Source organism: Tamandua tetradactyla, chromosome 7, assembly GCF_023851605.1.
Source record: "Tamandua tetradactyla isolate mTamTet1 chromosome 7, mTamTet1.pri, whole genome shotgun sequence".
NCBI classification, from domain to species: Eukaryota; Metazoa; Chordata; class Mammalia; order Pilosa; family Myrmecophagidae; genus Tamandua; species Tamandua tetradactyla.
Window position 1 is genome coordinate 153,592,297 of NC_135333.1, and position 17,896 is coordinate 153,610,192.

Below are 17,896 nucleotides of genomic sequence, written 5' to 3' on the forward strand. Positions count from 1 at the left end.
GTGATGACAACAAAACATTGCGAACATAATTAACATCATTGAAATATATATCTGATTAGTATTAAAAGGGGAAATTTTAGGTTGTAGATATGATAACATGAAAACTATTTTAAAAAATCCTTGAGGGCAGGCCACGGTGGCTCAGTTCTCTCCTGCCAGGCCAAAGACCTGGCTTCGTTTCCTGGTGCCTGCCCATGTTGCAAAAAAAAAAAAAAGGTCCTTGAAACTCTACTACATAAACAGTGACCTCTAATGTAATTAATGGATTTAATTAATAGTACAATTATAAAAATGTGTTATTATCAATTGTAACAAATGTTCCATACCAATGCAAGATGGTAGTGGTGGGGTGGGAATCCTCTATTTAATCCACACCTTCTATAATAAAAAGCATTAAAAGAAGAAATTATTGCTTGAAAAAAATCAAGAAATAAAGGATTTTGTTACATTTATTATTTACAGAAAAAAGTTATAATTATGTCAACCAAAATTCTGTATCTTGGTTGGAGTTCTTAAAAGGACAAAAAGGGAGAAAAAGAGAATGCTTATTAGCTCAAATGTGCTTTTATAAGCCTAAATCTGATATCATGAACAATTTATTGAAAGATACAGTTAAATGACTTTCTTTGGAAAATGAGTGAACTAAAACATACTCTTCATCAAGCAAATTGTTTAAGAGTTACTTTCCAGTTCAATGCTTTCATTCTAAAGTTCAAGTTACATAACAAATAGTTATAATGAGTTAAAATCTGTGGTGGCCCATAATATTTTTTAATATGTGCCAACGATCCTAGAATATTGCATACTATAAAGACTGTGTATACTATTTCATTCCATGCTGTATTTGGAAAGTGATGTGGTAAGGATGTTGCATTAGAGTCTAAGTTTTCCAAGCACCTTGCTTGGAAATGTAAACAGACTTGTGAAAGAAGGGTAGGGCTCAAGTTTCCCTAGTGAGGGTACCTTCGAATCAAGTCCCTGGGTAATTGGTTGTTTATCTTAGAATTCCTCATGTGGAGGGAATTCACTAGAGTAACACTTCAAGGATCATTCTCCACCAGTTATCCACTTCTCTCTGTGGAATGCAGAGTGAGTTTTCTGATTAGAGACTTAACAAAAAGGAGCTGGCCATGCTTAGCTAGTTCTTTCCTCTTTGACAGTCCAGGGGTCTCTCCAAACTATAAATTTTACAGAGGCAGCCCCAAAAGAGGAAGTTTGTGGTTTTCAAGCTATGTCTGTGTACCTAAAAGAATAAGGATAATTCTCTAATGAACTGTTAGCGAATCATGTCTCCCAACCTAGATTTTGTCATAAATAAAGATGACGTATTATTTTTCCTTCTGACTCCTGCATCTAAGTCACAGCATCCTCCTGTTGCACTCTTTGTATATATTTATGTAGGCTGATGTTTCATTCCATTACATTTCTGCTTTATCCATCTCTTCTACTACATTGTCAGCTCCACTATAAGCAAGGGACATCTACTCTATTAATCTAATTTAAATATCTAAAAAATCTTTAAACATAGGAATGAGGCAATACATGTTTGTGGAATAAATGGATGCAAAGTGCTGCAAGAATTCCAAATTCTAAAGTTTATCTTGCATATATATAACATAACAAGTACTAAAATAAAGCTCCAATAACCTGATTCAATGGGCCTTTTGCTGTTCAATAGAATGCAAGACATAAAAATGGTAGATTAGTTATAATTGGAACCATAACAGGGAGCCAGCCCTTACCTTAGCCTGCAGAACTACATAGAAACAAAAGGAACTCTCCAGGCAATTAAACACCCTTTGTAATACATGCATCTACATTTTCTGTTCCTTCTATTGGATCGTTCATCTCTTGATCTGTAGTTCTTCGAGATTCTTTCGACCTAGATAAAATCAGAGGAAATTGACAGTGAAAGAAGGTCCATTGGTCAACAACAAGAGAAAACCTTTGCAAATACACATATTTCTTCATTCTTCTAGCATGCCTATCTTTCTGGTCAATCCAACTGTTTAATTCTCTAGGATCCTGTCACTTAGAATATATCAATCTTGAAACTATTGCAGCATTGTTTTGTGCCTGTTTTTAAATAAATTGTAGTACAGATATAGAGCTGTTTGTTCTTTAAAGGTAAAATCCAGAAAGCAGAAATGTAAGAAGATCAAAGTATGTAAAGAAAAATTCATTGCTGAGTGTAAGGAATGCAAAAACAGTATATTAATATATATTTCTGCAGCATTAGCTCATGAAATAAAACAAAGACTAGCATTTTTTAAGCACTAAGTGAAAAAAAAATCACTTCTGGGCCACGTTATAATACCAAAACTTTGGGCAAGAATTTTTCCATTTCCGTAGTTTTCTGAGAGGAAAATAATAGTAATAACTATGATATTGAACCTCCTCTGAGATTTGGTGGGGTATTATAAAAGTCCAACCTGCACATTTTTTGGTTTTCATGACCTGAACTGAACATGACCTTAGCCCACATTTCCAACTTCCTTTCCAAAATTGAGAATTTAGTGATTTATAACATCATGTCATTTTTGGCTAAGGTAACATATCATAAATGCTGTTGCACGTTGTTACAACATGCAGAGTGTTGAGCAAATATTTCTCTTTTCTTACCTTTTTCTGTGTTGTTTGTTCACTTGTATTCCTAAGAGATGCCAACTCAACACAGAACTTTCTGGCATAGAAATCTCTAAATGGGTGGAACTACACAACTACATTTTGGGTTTAGGACTTCTGCTAGCTGTAGAACCACTCAAGCTTATGGGAAGAAGCTATTAAAATGGATTCCCTACATGTTCATTTAAAATGGGTCAAAAGGTTACATAACAGGATAAGACGGCACACTAGAGCTTTAAAAAATGATTTATACTTTGTCACATTTATTATTTCTAAAAAATCTGAACATTTTATAGGGGGAAGGAGGGAATTCACTTTACTCTTGAAAAATAGCATGCCCATCTGTGGACATATGGTATTTGTAAAGTATCCTTAATCAGAGCTTTATGTCCTCATTTTTAAATTTTCTGTGAAACTTGGTTTTGTCTCACATTTAGATCTTTACTCTTTGTCCTATTGAAAAAGTGATTCTCGGTATTAGCAGCAAAACAAAAATGTAGTTTTCATATATCATCACAGTATTGTCAAAAAATATACACGAGTACTTTAAAGGGAATATTTAAAGGAAAAGAGAAGACATGATTTTCAAGTAATTTTTACTATAAAATGCTTTACTTATTTACTTTATGTAACAAAACCTTCCTGCCTTTAATACTTACTGTGCCGGTTTGAAATTATTTGTACTCCAGAAAAGCCATGTTTTAATCCCGATCCAATCTTTTGGGGGCATCTGTTTCTTTTAATTCTGATCCAATACTGTAGGTTAGAAACTTTTGATCAGATTAAATCCATGGTGATGTGGCATGCCCAATTGTGGGTGTGAACTTTTGATTAGATGGAGATGTGACTCCACCCATTCTAGGTGGGTTTTGATTAGTTTACTGGAATCCTTTAAAAGAGGAAACGTTTTGGAGGGAGACAGAAATGACAAGCCTCAGAACCGATAGAGAGAGCAGATGCAGATGTTTAAAGAACAGTTGTTTCAGAGAACAAAGACACGGATGTTTGGAGATGCTTGGAGCTGAATAGATATCACCAGGAGATGTTAAGCAAGCCAGAACCTGGAGAGAGCCAAGGGAAGTCAAGAGATGAAAGCAAAGTGAGGAACCCCCACAGGAAGAGAGAAGTAAAGCAATAGAGCCCAGGAGCAAGGGACCAGCAGATGTCAGCCATGTAACCACCCAGCTGTCAGAGGTGTTCCTGTCCCATTGACCTTTCTTGAATGAAGGTAACCTCTTCTTGCCTTAATTTGGATACCTTTACTTCCTTGGAACTGTAAACTTGTAACTTATTAAATTACCCTCTAGAAAAGCTTTAACAGTTCTGTTCCAGCAGCTTGCAAACTAACACATTTGTCAAGCGTTGTTAGAAACTCTACGTTCACATATTAACTCAGGTAATTCTCATGCTTCTATGAGTTAGCTACTATAAGCATGCTAGATATGCAGTGCTTAAGAAACTTGTCCAAGGTGACTAAGCTAAACTGATGCAGCTGGTTTCAGTTTGGACTCCAAAGCGTGTGTCATTGCTCTTTTCTCAGTTTACTGAAACTCTAGAATGCCAAGGGGGTTTAAAAAACTCCAGAATGCTGCAAAATATTCTTACCTATTTACATTTTTCCCCATGCCTATACCAAGGAAGTGAATTTATATTTACAGATATATTCACAGTTACACTCATGATGTCTATTCATTTTACCTCATGTTTATTGTATAATTTTACCATCTGTTTTATTTTTTAATACAAAGCGTATACAACTATTAATTTGAATCATGCATGAAATATCATCTAGTGTATGAATCTATCCTTTTCTCCATTTATGGAGATATAGATCATATAATATTTCTCTTAGAGATATGAATCCTAATACTATTAATTGTGGTTAATATATATAAAGTATGGCCGAATGTCTCTATTTATTAACCCACTTAATACAACAACATTGAAAACATCTACAGTTGTCCATATTTTAATGAGTAGGAAATTGGGCACAGAAAGATCAAATAAATAATTGGATATCACACAGCTTTATGAACAAATGTTCAATGTGAATAAACAGTCTAACTAGAATCTCTGCTCTTATTTATACTTCATTCCCTTGCATTGAATAAACCTTTGTGCACAGGGAGCATTATGAGTCAAAGGGTATGAGTATTTTCGAGGCTATGGGTGCCTTTGGCCAGTGTGATATAAGAAAGGATTGCATTATTTCTTTATGAAGCTGGACTGGAAATTTCACCCAACATCTGCCAGAATTGGAATCTCTTTCTCTCCCTCTGGAAACATCTATTTTTATATTTCTAAAAATATATATATGAGTATATATATATATATATATATATATATATATATAGAGAGAGAGAGAGAGAGAGAGAGAGAGAGAACATTCAAGCAACAATAAAACATTATTTTAAAAGCAAGAATACAATATAGTGATTTAAATATGCACTTATTTTCGTTATATTAATGGAAGCTACATTCTACCACATACATATATTGACTACTCTTGTTTACAATTGAGTACTTTAATTTACTTTTATTACATATTTTTTCATGAGATATATTAATGTAAAAAACATTGTCCTATTCTAACTTATTTGCTGCTTCTTTTATTCTGTTCCCTCATTTTTGAAGAGGTTCTTGACACAATGGCCCCAGAAGTTTCTGTGTCACATCTTTTCAATTTTAATCCACAGAAAAGAGTTTATGCTTCAAGTTAAGAACATTCTGACTTTTATATGAGTTAGAATATTTTATAAAATTTGGAACTGTTAGTCAATCAGAAAGGATTGATATCAAGAAATGAATCACTTATACTGATCTTCGGGAGACACACAGTCCAACAGGAAAGAAAAGATATGTAAATATATTTATTTTTCAGTAATTTTTCACTTTATCTGTTTAAAGTTAGAATGATAAATTTTAATCATTATTGAAATAGAAAATGTTTATAGCCTCAAAAGTTCAGGCAGATTCCCCTTGAGATAAGACATATGAATAGTGTAAATTTTGAAGAAGAATATTATATGCCTGCCCAGCACAGACTAAACAATCTAAGTGAAAGAACTTTGTCATTTTGGAACAAACAGATGAGAATAATGACAAGTTAACCCAGTGCTTATATAAACAATGTGTATCTGGAGAAGGTATTTGACAATGTACAGTGGAATCATTATAACATTTCAATAATTGTTAATGTATATCTTACTTTAAACAACCTTGATAGGAATTTCCTAATTGTTTTAATTTTTTTTCTAGGCTTTAAAAAAATGACTTCCTTATAGAGTCTCCATTTTATGTAACATATAAAATAGCAAGTTTATAGAAGCATTTTGAAGTTTTTACTTTAAATTACTTTTTGATGAAACACTTTATATAATGGGCATAAAACTATCATAAAGATTTAGAGGTTAAAAAACAACACCACATTTGAAGGGGAAAACTATTACCTTGGTTATTGAAATGCATGTTTTATATAAATGACAAACACTTTCTGTCTACAATAAGGCAATTTGGGTTATCTCTTTGGTCCATACATTTGAGTCTGATCTGCAGATTTATCTTGTTCAAAAGTTGTTGACTTTTGTCCTCTCACTATTTTTCAGAACCACATAGTTTCTCTCAAGAAGTTAAAATCTCAATGTTCCTTGTTTATTGTACTGGCAAAAAATAAAGAATACCTGGACTTCTTTTCCATATGCTATGAGAATTTCTCATATGCTATAAGAATATTCCTGACACAAAAGACTTTAAAATCCTGGCTCAGTGTGGATAATATTTGTTAGAGGAACACTTTACTTGCAAGTGAATAAAGAAAATCCCTAGAGGCCAAAATATATATTTTTTTATTTAGAAGAAAAGAATCACATTTTAACTCTAGCTATGGTAACTAAGAATCCTGAGGTTTAATGCTGTACTTGGGTACAACTAGTGCCTCTGCGAAATTGTTGACAAAAATCCTCTTACACAACAAAGATAGCTGAAAAGGAGAATTGTTTGACACTTACAATATAGTCAAGCAATTTAACACTGAGAAAATTATATTAAATAGGTACAAAGTTCGTAACAGTCAGGAGAAACTGACCAAAGTAAAATAGGAAGATTCCCATAGATGATGTCTCACTAGATGAAAAACTCTATTCAACATGACTTAAAAATCCAAAACGCTGAAGAAATATCCATTAATAGCAGAATTAGAAATAAAGGAACGTCATTGGATGGAATTTCGATATATATATAAATATCAAAAGTCTTTTATTAAAAAATAAGAAGAACAAACAAGTCTCTTATTCTGTATTAAAATTATGAAGATACAGCACATAAATTTCTGCAGTCTGTGTGCCACCTTTGCAAAACAAAGGACCTTTTAAAAATGGAGGAAATGGCATTTTTATGGCAGTGAAATTTTTCTGTAGGTTACTGCAATAGTGGATACATGGCATTATGTGTGTGTCAAAGCCTATAGAATTTTAGAACACAAAATGAGTCCTTAGGTAAACTATAGTCTTAATCACTAATAATATATCAATACTGGCTCTTCTATTGCAACAAATGTACCATACTAATGCAAGATGTTAAAATAGGAGAAACTATGCATGTGGAGATGTATCTGAGAAATTTGTAATCTCTGTGAAATTGTTTGATAAATCTAAAACTACTTTAAAATAAAGTGAAAAAAAGAAAAAAATGGAAGAAACAGAAAGGATTTTATCATGAAAGTATAATGACAAATTACACAATGAGAGAAAATATTTGGAAACCAAATATCCAATAAAGATTTACATCTAGAATATATAAGAAATCCTCTATCTTAACAACAAAAGGACAAACAAACCAATTTTTGAAATGGGCAAAATACTTGAATAGGCATCCCTCCAAAGAAAATATACAAATGGGCAAAAGTATATGAAAAATGCAAATCAAAACAACAATAAGACATCGTTAAACACCCATTAGAATGGCTGCTATTGAAAAAAAAATTACAAGTGTTGGAGATGCAGGGACATTTATGCATTACTGGTTGCAATGTAAAATGACGCAGCTGCTGTGGAAGATGCTATACCTCAGAAAGCTAAGTATAGAATTACCACATAGCTTGGAGATCCCACTACTAGCAGGGTGTATAAAGTAGAGACTTGAATAGATATTTGCACCCCGATATTCATAGCAGCATTATTTACAGTTGTCAAAAGGTGGAAGCAGCCTAAATGTACATAAACCAATGAATGGAAAGACAAAATGTGGTATCTACGTATAGTGAGGTATTTTTCAATCGTAAGAAGGAACAAAGTCCTGAAACATGCAACCTCATGGATGAACCTTGAAGCTATCATATTGAATGAAACAGGCCAGACATGAAAGGACAAATATTGAGTGGTATGAAATAATTAGAATAAAAACTCATGGAGTTGGGGCAGTGCAACAGTGGCTCAGTGGCAGAATTCTCACCTGCCATGCTGGAGACCCAGGTTCTAGTCTCGGTGCTGCCCGTGCAAATAAAGAGCAAAAACAAAAACAAAAAGCTCACAGAGTCTGAATCTAGAGTATAGGCTGCAAGGGGACAGGGTGGGGATAGGAAACAGGAAGTGAGGCCTAAAATGCATAGGGTTCCTTTTAGGAAAAATGGAAATGTTTCGGTCATAGATGGTGGTGATGGTAGCACAACATATATATATAGTATGTGTATATATATATATGAATGTGGTTAAAAAGGGAAATATTAGGCTATATGTATGCTATATATGTATACATGTTAATAGAATAAATTTTTTTTTAAACATCCTGGAACTACATTACACAAACAATGAACCCTAAGTTAAACCATAGTCTATAGTTGATAGTAAAATTATAAAATATGCTGCCATCAATTGTAGCAAACATTCTGTACCAATGTGAAGTATTAATAATAGGGTGGTATATGGGAATCTTATACTTTAAGCATGATTATTGTGCAAACCCATAACTTTTCTAATAAAAGAAACCTTTCTAAGAAAGATAGAAGAAAGATCATAAAGGCTACTTTTCTTTTGTGTTTCCAAATGGTCACTAGTCACACGTCATTCTGCTTCTTTCCACATGTTCTTAGATCACAATACATTGAAAACTCATTGTATTAGTTTTCTAAACCTTCCAGAATGCAATACACCAGAAAAGGAATGACTTTTAAAAAAAGAATTTATTAAGTTGCACGTTTACAGTTCGAAAGCAAGAAAAATGTACAAAGACATACAGGAAAAGATACTTTGACTGAAGAAAGGCCAATGTCTGTCACATGGCAAGACATGTGGCTGGCATCTGCTGGTCCCTGTTCCCGGTTCCGATGTTTCCCGTTTCTGATACCAGTGGTTTCCTAAGTGTCTGTGGGACTTCACTTAGCTCCTCTAGGACACAACTCTTGGTTCTGGTTGCTTAGCATCTCATGGGAAGGCACATGATGACATCTGCTGGGTTCTGCCTATGTCCAGGCATCTACTATCTCTGTCAACACTCCAAGAATTTCCAAACATCCATGTCTTGATCACCTCTGAAGCAACTGTTCTCCAAGTGCCTGCATCTGAGATTTCTTCAAAATGTTCCCCCTTTTAAAGGACTCTAGTAAACTAATCATGTCCTACTTTGTAAGGGTGGAGTCATATCTCCATCTAACCAAAAGGTCACACCCACAACTGGGTGTGTCACTTGTTCACAGAAACAATCCAATCAAAGCTTCCCATCATAAACAGTAGGTTTGGCCCCACAAGATTGGATAAGGATTAAAACCATGGATTTTCTGGGCTACATAATAGTTTCAAACCATCACACTCACAGTGAACAAATATTGGAATACAATAGTGTTTTTCACTTTGATAAATCAGCCTTCATCTTTTTTTCTTTTTTGAGTAGCCAACAATATTTTTAATATCTTTAGAATTTGACTTAAAAAAAGATAGATTATAAAAACTACCTTATGACACATTTTGCTAGTTTGAGCTAAGATTTTTAATAAAAATGACAGTTAGGTGAAAAAAAAAATTGAGCCTATACAAGACCACAAATTCATGAAGTTATTCAAGTACATAAAGTTTGCAAGAGTGAAGTCACAGCAAGGTAAGTCAAGTGATTTTTATACAATTTCCTACATAGAGGAGGAAGGGTAATTCAACTGTTGAAGGAAGTTTTAATATAAAAATGAGTTTAGTGAACACACTATCTTCCAATCAAATAGACTAAAGAGTTGTTGCAAGGATGAATGAATAGTGATGGGTATATGTTATGCTTTATTCCCCTAGACTAAAAAAAAAAGACATCAAAGGTGGGAAAAAGTTTTAGGAGCATAAGAAATTAAAAACAAAATCTACTAACTCGATAACAAGAGCATGTCTTATTTCAGTGGTGGATTTCAGAAGTCCATCTCAGGCAGTTCTGAGATCTGTCCTATTATAAAAGGATATGTTTGAGAAATTGACCTATGATTCATCCAGACACTCAGGGAAAACTGGGGAATATTCGGGGGTTGGTTTGTAGCAGGCTCTTTCACCAATTAAACTGGCAGACAAATACTCAGTGTCTAAGAATAGTCAGAGAGGGTGAAGGGGAAAAACAACCAAACAAAAGAACCAAAACCAGAGTCATCCTTGTCAATGCTCTTTTTTCGTAAAATCATGAATTAGAATCCCTTTAAACGCTATAAAATTTTGCTGATGAGAAATATGTCAAAGGTGCCACAGTATTTATCTAGTAAAAGTAGTAAGCATTTATCATATTTTTTATAGCTTTATTACCTTACCTAACAGATTATATAGCATGCAATTCCATCTGTTGTGGAGTTGATTTCTTCATCAAGGAGGAGACTAGAACACCTTGGCTTTCTTCTTGTGTATTCTGGGCAAGGTCAAGCCAACCTCCTCTTTAGAAGTCTCAGCAGTCTAAGCAATTTTTCATCTGAGTCAATCAGACTGCACTCCTCTCATCTCCCGGGACTGAGAGAGGATAGCTACTTTGTTTTAAGTCAGATCCCTTTAGATTAACTCCTTTCAAGATATTTGCTCAAATTCACATCAATTTGTCTTGAGAACAGTTTAAACTTTTGGCATGGGAGTGGTCAGTCTCTTTCCTCACGGCTCAGAAATAATGAGTTTTAGCCAATGTTCTATAGGACCAAAGATGAGAGAGCAGCACTCTTTATTTTTTCTGCGCATATAACCACTTATCAATACACAGTGTGTGCCAGCTTCTGCCACTTTATTTTAATTTGTGCCAGTTTAGGGAGCAAACTTCCCTATACTAAATTATCTATTAAATTTAAGGTTGGTTATTTGGCAATAAAGTACTGGCATTGAGTCTAGAGCCATTCATTCCAAAATACCTAGGAACGATGGATCTTTCTCCAAATTATGAAACTTTGAATTATGAATTTTCAACTTCTTAGACACCTATAACATTATCTGACCAGAAACCATGCACACACTTATCCAACTTTTAAACAGAAGCATGAAAAAGAAACTCTTTTTGCACACATTTGCCAGTAAAAGTTTTATGGCTTATTAAAGGCCAATACATTTTTCGTTTGCAAAATGTTCTAAGGAGAACCTCATTTTTAATCCCAGTTCTCTGAGCAGCATGTTTGAGACCTTTCATCTGAATATCATTTTTTTAAATCCAATGAATATTCAAATATCATGGAGTTCACAAGTCACTGTTTTCTTTTGATTTGCTTGTTTGGCTTTTGTTTTTAATTTTCAAAAAGAAATACCTGCCCCAAAAAAGACTGCTGTCTCTTTCACATGATACAACACAGTTACTCATATTAAAACTACCCCTAAGAATTTTCTTCTTCCTTGTCATATATCTCCTTTTTTTTTTCCTTAGTGTTAAATGCTGATGCAAACGAATTTTTAGGACTAATTTCCTATCTTTCCACATTTAAACTTTAATGATTAACCATTATCTCTCTGTAAAGTTGCCAGCTTCTAATTGGGCAGAAATGCTCAATATTTTCCCTAACCCTGGAGTTACCAGTTCATTGTCTTAGTCCATAATTTCAGCTTTGAAGATTAAGGAAAGTTGCCAAGAGATACAGTTAAAGAACATAAAATTTAGTTTATATTAAATTAAATGAAACATTTGCTATGATGTAGGGATGTAGGGAGCACTGCATTATCACTTCAATTGTTATGTGCTTTTAGAGTTCCTCTCTCTCCACAAAGACACATAGCTGCCAATGCTGCCACCTACACAAAAGGAGGACTCTATCAGGCAATGTTTGCATTTGCTGTTCTGTGGGCTGTTATAAACTCATACCCCCACTTCAGGTTGTCCAAAAGACTCCAGTTATATACCTGCATATGAAGCGCATGGCATTAGCCTATGCTATTTAAAGATATCTATCTTGCATTTATAGGGGTTTTGTTTGGAGGGGTACAGAGGAGGAATTTAGGAGACTGACATGACTGAGTACATGTCCAATTGTGCTGACAGTGTCCTGACCTGGTCTGGGAAACATTCCATAGTGGTTTGGAACTTTCAGATATAGAGTAGAATTGCCTGGGTTCAAAGCCTTGGCTATAGCCTATTGTAGATTAATTGTGTATACTTTCTTAATCTTAATCCATTCTTGTGGGTGTGAACCCATTGTAACATCTTTTAAAGATGTTACATTTAGTTAAAGTGTTGCCCAACTGAATGAGGTCAGATCAAATCCTATTACTGGAGGCTGTATGAATGCAAAGACACATGATGGGGAAGAAGCCAGAAGTCAGTGGAACCGAAAAGGAAATAAGAACACATTGCTGTGTGCATTACCACATGAAAGAAAAGCCAATGACCCAAGGATCTCAGACAGCCAGCCTTAGAACTGCGCGGTCTTGGGGGAGATAACAGCACCTGGTTGGCACCTGGCTTTTGTATTTCTCCCAACACAAATCTATGAGAAAATAAAGTTTTATTTAAGCCAACTCGTCCTATGGTACTTGTTTTAGCAGCTGAAAAACTAAGCCAGTCTGTTTTGAGGTACGTAATGGTAAGTAATATACGTGACTCTCTGTGCATCAGCAATATCCTGTGCAAATGGAGTTTATGAGGCCGGTTATTACTATGCTGTAGTAATTATTAAATTTAAAAATATAGATAGATAACTGTGTAAGTGCATATATATATATATGTATATATATATATATATATATATACATATATAGAATAAGTGGCATAGAAGCAATAAATTTTTTTTATCTATTTTCTTGTCTTACTACAAATATGTGTGTGTGTGTGTGTGTGTGTGTGTGTAGGGTGTGCAGTGTGAGAGTAATAGTATAATAGTCACAGTAGAATAGGATTAATGGGTTTTAGATTTGCTTTGTGGTTAAAATTAACAGGAATTCTTGCAAGGTCAAACATATGCTTTAAGGGCTTAGGGAGGAACAAGACTGTTCCCTAGCCTTTATGATTAATGGTACTATTTATTAAGATGAGAAAGCCTGAAAAGAAGGTACAGAGACAGGATCAAGCAAAGCAAAGCAATCAGAGCCTCATTTGTCTATCGCCACAATTCATGCTTTAAGCAATTCCTATTAACCCTTCATTTCCAGTTATTTTGCTGCTTGCTTTGTGAAGAACTCACTTTTCTTTGAGAAATCTCCCTCAAGAATACTTCCTAATTACCAAAGGGACAGGGGTTTGCTTTGTTTAAAGCCCCTACACCCCCAAGGCACATCAAATAAACATGCAATCTAAGTGAAATGAGTGTGTTAATTATGCAAACATCCCTTCAAAATGAATTTCCTACCTTTCTCTGCAAACACAGAGCTACCTCGTAGCACTTTCTAGATAGCAATTTTGCATCATTCCTCATACAAAAATGAAAGATTCATGTAGAAAGCTCACTGGAATAAGGGCAATGGATTACAGAGAAGACAATGTCTTTAGGGTACATCAAGAACTCTAATTGGTGGATCATATGTAATTGTCAACATTTGAGCTTTTTTCGACTGGCAATGAAATGCAGTCTCAAATAGTTCAACCAAACAATAGACTTGACAGAAGCTCTGGGAATTTCTCTGAGAACTCTATTGGCTGCCATTGTAAATTTAAGAGTTTGTTCCTCTGAGAACCGTCATGAATATTATTCAGAAAATCTCTTTGACCCTATTTTTCTGCATATATTCTTCTACTTCCTCTGTCAACTAATGAAATATTTCTCCATATTTTTATGCATTTTCCTCCAAATAAAAACCTAGTTGGTCCAGTCATTTACCATTGCTCCTTTTGGGGCTGGAATTTCATACCAGATGTCACTATTTTCTAGAGTTTCAGAATATTTCAAATATATGGAGTTGATAATTGACAGGTATTTCAATGCAAAATTCTACAGTTATAAGAGTATCTCTTACAGATATGAGACAAATGGCTTTAGGAAAATTATAACATTGGTTCTGGACATAATTTTTATATCAGGTAACCTCACAGGAAAGGTTTTTGTCTGGGGACTCTATCCCAGACAAGTCTGTAAAGGAATCACATTGTACAGTTTTCCTTAGCAAGGGGTTTTGTCATGAGCCTGCTGGAAAAATGGCAGTTTGAGAATTCTGATAATTGATCTATTCAAATTGGAAATGTAAGAAAAAAATAAAAAGAAAGGGAAAAAGAAAAAAAAAACCCATGCTGAAGAGAAAAAAACAATATACAACATACTTTAAAAAGTAATGAGAATAATGGGCAGTGCTACGGTGGCTCAGTGGCAGAATTCTCACCTTCATGCCTGAAACCCAGGTTCAATTCCCAGTGCATGCCCATGCAAAAAAAAAGAAAAAAGAAGAACGAGAAAAGATTTATCAGCACTCCTTTTTAAAATATCAAACTGACTTTGAAAATTTCTAAATTGCTTAAAAATGTAGAAATTAACATAGTATTCAGTGAGAAATTATTTAGTGACTACAATAAGATGTAATGGCACACTTTAATATAATTATTTTTATAACAGGCCTATGGTATATATCATACATATATATATATTTGAATTACATCAAAATAAGCTTAAGATTTTATCAAGTAAATACATTAAAGCAAGGAACAATTGTCTTATTTGGTTGAAAATAAGATTTAAATAGTTGTTAAAAATGAATTTTAGGTAGTTTTCAAAAAAACATTTTCATCAATTTTCTTTCTCTTTTTCTTTTTGGCAAAAATAGGAAACTTCTTCCTCTAATCAGGGTCAGAAACACCATCAAGAGAAAGAATTAATCTTCAATCCTGAAAAAAATCTCAGAGTACTTATGACAACCACTTATATACCACTAGAGGAAACTGACAAATGAGCAAATTTGAAAACCAGAAATTATGTTGCTAATGACTTGATGGCATTTCATAAAAGCAAATAATGCTTGGTGAAACACATTTTCAGAATTTGTGTTTTATATATGACTAACGTGTCTGCATGCCAAGCTTTAAACAAATTAAACATTTTAACTTACTTCTTTTTTCAATTTTTAGTGTAACTATAAGGAAAAAGGACTTCACACTTATGCACGGCAGTTTTCCTATAGAAAATTTCACATTTCAAAATTTTCAGCCATCGCTATCATATAAAAGTCATAGTTCGCTTAATCAAATATTTCCTAGTACATTAGAAACAAGACTCTGCAAAATCCAAATTTACTAAAAAAATTTAGATAATCAATGAAATAAAAGAAACTATATTAAGCAAAATTAAACATAGTTTGCATTAAATTATTTAAGAGATTGAATTTGTCCCTGGGCAGTTCAGTTCTATCATTTTTAAGTTCAAGTGCTCTAAGAATCCTGGAAGCTAGACTGACATCCCTGAGAATGCCAAGAAATCCGAGTATCTGTTTCCTGACCCTGAAAATGGAGTTATGGATTTTTACCATATCTAATTCACAGAGTATTGTGTGGACAACAATGAAAACATTATTATGAAAGAACACTATTAACTTAGAACACTATTAACTTTAAATCATTATGAAACAGACTTAAATATCTATTATTCTCAGGTGAGGAAACCTAGACATAAAGAAGCTTCAAACTAACCCAGAAACATTTTCTGCGTTTTTCAAGATCTTAGCCTAAACTGTTTCTGTTGCTGTTTAGTTCAGTTCTCTGGTCCTGCACTGGAACAAATCGAGAACACCTGTAGTAGATCATTCATTTCATTTCATACAATACTATCATTAGTTATCTTCTGTGTTTATTTTTAACTTAAGGCAAGCAAATCTAATTATTTCAGTCTGTACTCATCAACTTAATTGTCTAGCCATTTAATCATCTCTTTTCCTTTTGTCTGAGCACTCTACAATTTTTCTTATTGCCATTATATTGTGGGGTACTGAATTTGGAAGCATTATTCATAAAATGATTTAGGCCAGTGAGGTGTTTAGTATAATAATTTCCTCATATTGTCTGGCTAATATTAATTTTGATTATTTCTGACACATTCTTGATAGTAACTCTAATAGGTATTAATTTACTGTTTCAAATAAATTGTGAACATCTGCTGACATCCATTCTCTTAAAGCAGGAGTATGTACATAATTCTCATATTGATGTTATTATAAAACATCACTTTTTTCCTGTTGCTTCACTATATAAATGCCTTATCATTTTTCCATTAACTTAGCTTCCTTTTATTTATTTATTTATCTTTTTACATGGGCAGACAGCAGGAATCGAACCCAGGTCCCCTGGCCTGGCAGGCAAGCATTCTTGCCTGCTGAGCTACCAGGGCCTGCCCAACTTAGCTTCCGTTTAGAGAGGGGATGAATGGTTAGCAATATATAAAAGAACCCACAGTTGTTTGTTTATGGTATGAAAAATATATAAATACAGTATAAAATAGAATTATATTCATTTTAATGAAAATATTTTTTTTTGAAATTTAGCACCATGATTATTGTTTTTTTCAAAATCTGAATGTCAACTCAATTGAAGGAGAAATAAATGGTCAATGTGGTCCTTCAAGTTTTCCTTGCAAGGTTATAGTTATTATTTCCAAGTCCTCTTTGAATTTTTCTGGCTGAATGAAATATCACCCACATACTTATAATTTGTTATTTTTTGCTTTGTTTTTTGCATGGGCAGGCACTGGGAATCTAACCCGGGTCTCTGACATGACAAGTGAGAACTCTGCCTGCTGAGCCACCGTTGCCTGTCCTTTTTTTGTTTGTTTATTTGTTTTGTTTTGTTTCATAATTATAATTTATAGACAAAAAGTTAAGCATGCACTTGGTGAATTCCAATATATAACCCATTCTATAAAGAAGCTAAACAAAAAATGTTGTTTCTTGTTAAGTAATGAAAAACAATGGTAAAAATATTTTGATATATTTGTAAAATATTGTACAATGACAATCAAATTTATCAACCTTAATCAATTTGTCTAGTACTGTCTTTTGCTCCAATTACAAAGAATTGTTTTGAAAAATAAATTAAATACAAAACTTTCCCCAATTATTCTTTAAGGAAATGCCATCCCAATAATAAAAATCCCATATAATTACCTGAATATTTATTAATTAGATCTGATCTATAGTTTAGCAGAATAGTAAGGATCTCTGCATTAAGTACTACTTGATAGAGAATAAAATGCATTTTTTATAATTATACGATTATGAAATTTCTACTTGAACCACAGTAAGGATAAGTTTGCAGGAAATAAAAATGTTCACCTGAGCCCTGAAAACAGCCATGATTGAGAAATCCCGCAACCTTTTATTTTCCCAGGAAATGGCTTACCACAAAAACCACCTTTCCCATATAACTTACCTGAACTTGTCCACTCTTTCTTATGATTCCCATTAGACTCACGTGTGCATTCCTTGTTTCCCTGTGAAAAGGCCAAATACAGATCATCCCCCTTTTGCCTAAACCTACTGATAAGGCAGACCCAGACTCTCCAAATTCCCATTATTTGCCTCATGAATAATTAACTGAAGTGCTTGCCCGTACACTCTCCACATCCCCTCCCCCAGCAAGACTAGGCAGAGAGATAAACATTCCCTGCTCAGATGACTGATTGACTCTTCCCCTGATAGAAAAACAATCTCCAACTGTGTCACCCCATCTATAACTTGTCTATCTCTCCCTACGGAAGTATAAAGCCATAGCACCCTGTCGAAATACCTTGATCGTCAGACCTCAGTTGTCTCTATTGAAATAGCCTGAATGAGATGAATTTCCTTACTTGTTCTATATTTGCATTTGACAGATGTGCACCTTATAAAAAGAAGAAAGAGGACCATATTCTGAAAGATTTACAGATTCATAGAATCTGTGGCCATTACTT

The 17,896-nt window shown here is 33.9% G+C and overlaps 1 long non-coding RNA gene across 3 annotated transcripts in view; it reads right to left on the minus strand.

Annotated features, from left to right (window-relative positions):
• Nucleotides 1-295: 295 nt before the first annotated feature.
• The window catches only part of LOC143642760 (uncharacterized), a 121,093-nt gene continuing 103,492 nt past the window's right edge, over nucleotides 296-17,896 (minus strand). For 2 of the 3 annotated variants that reach the window (XR_013155853.1, XR_013155849.1), the window contains 2 exons: nucleotides 1,743-1,882; nucleotides 296-378 (listed from right to left, as the gene is read on the minus strand). This is a non-coding gene — a long non-coding RNA (uncharacterized LOC143642760). Of the gene's footprint in view, nucleotides 379-1,742; nucleotides 1,883-17,199; nucleotides 17,438-17,896 lie in introns of those variants that run through there. The other variant, XR_013155852.1, reaches the window with a different exon arrangement.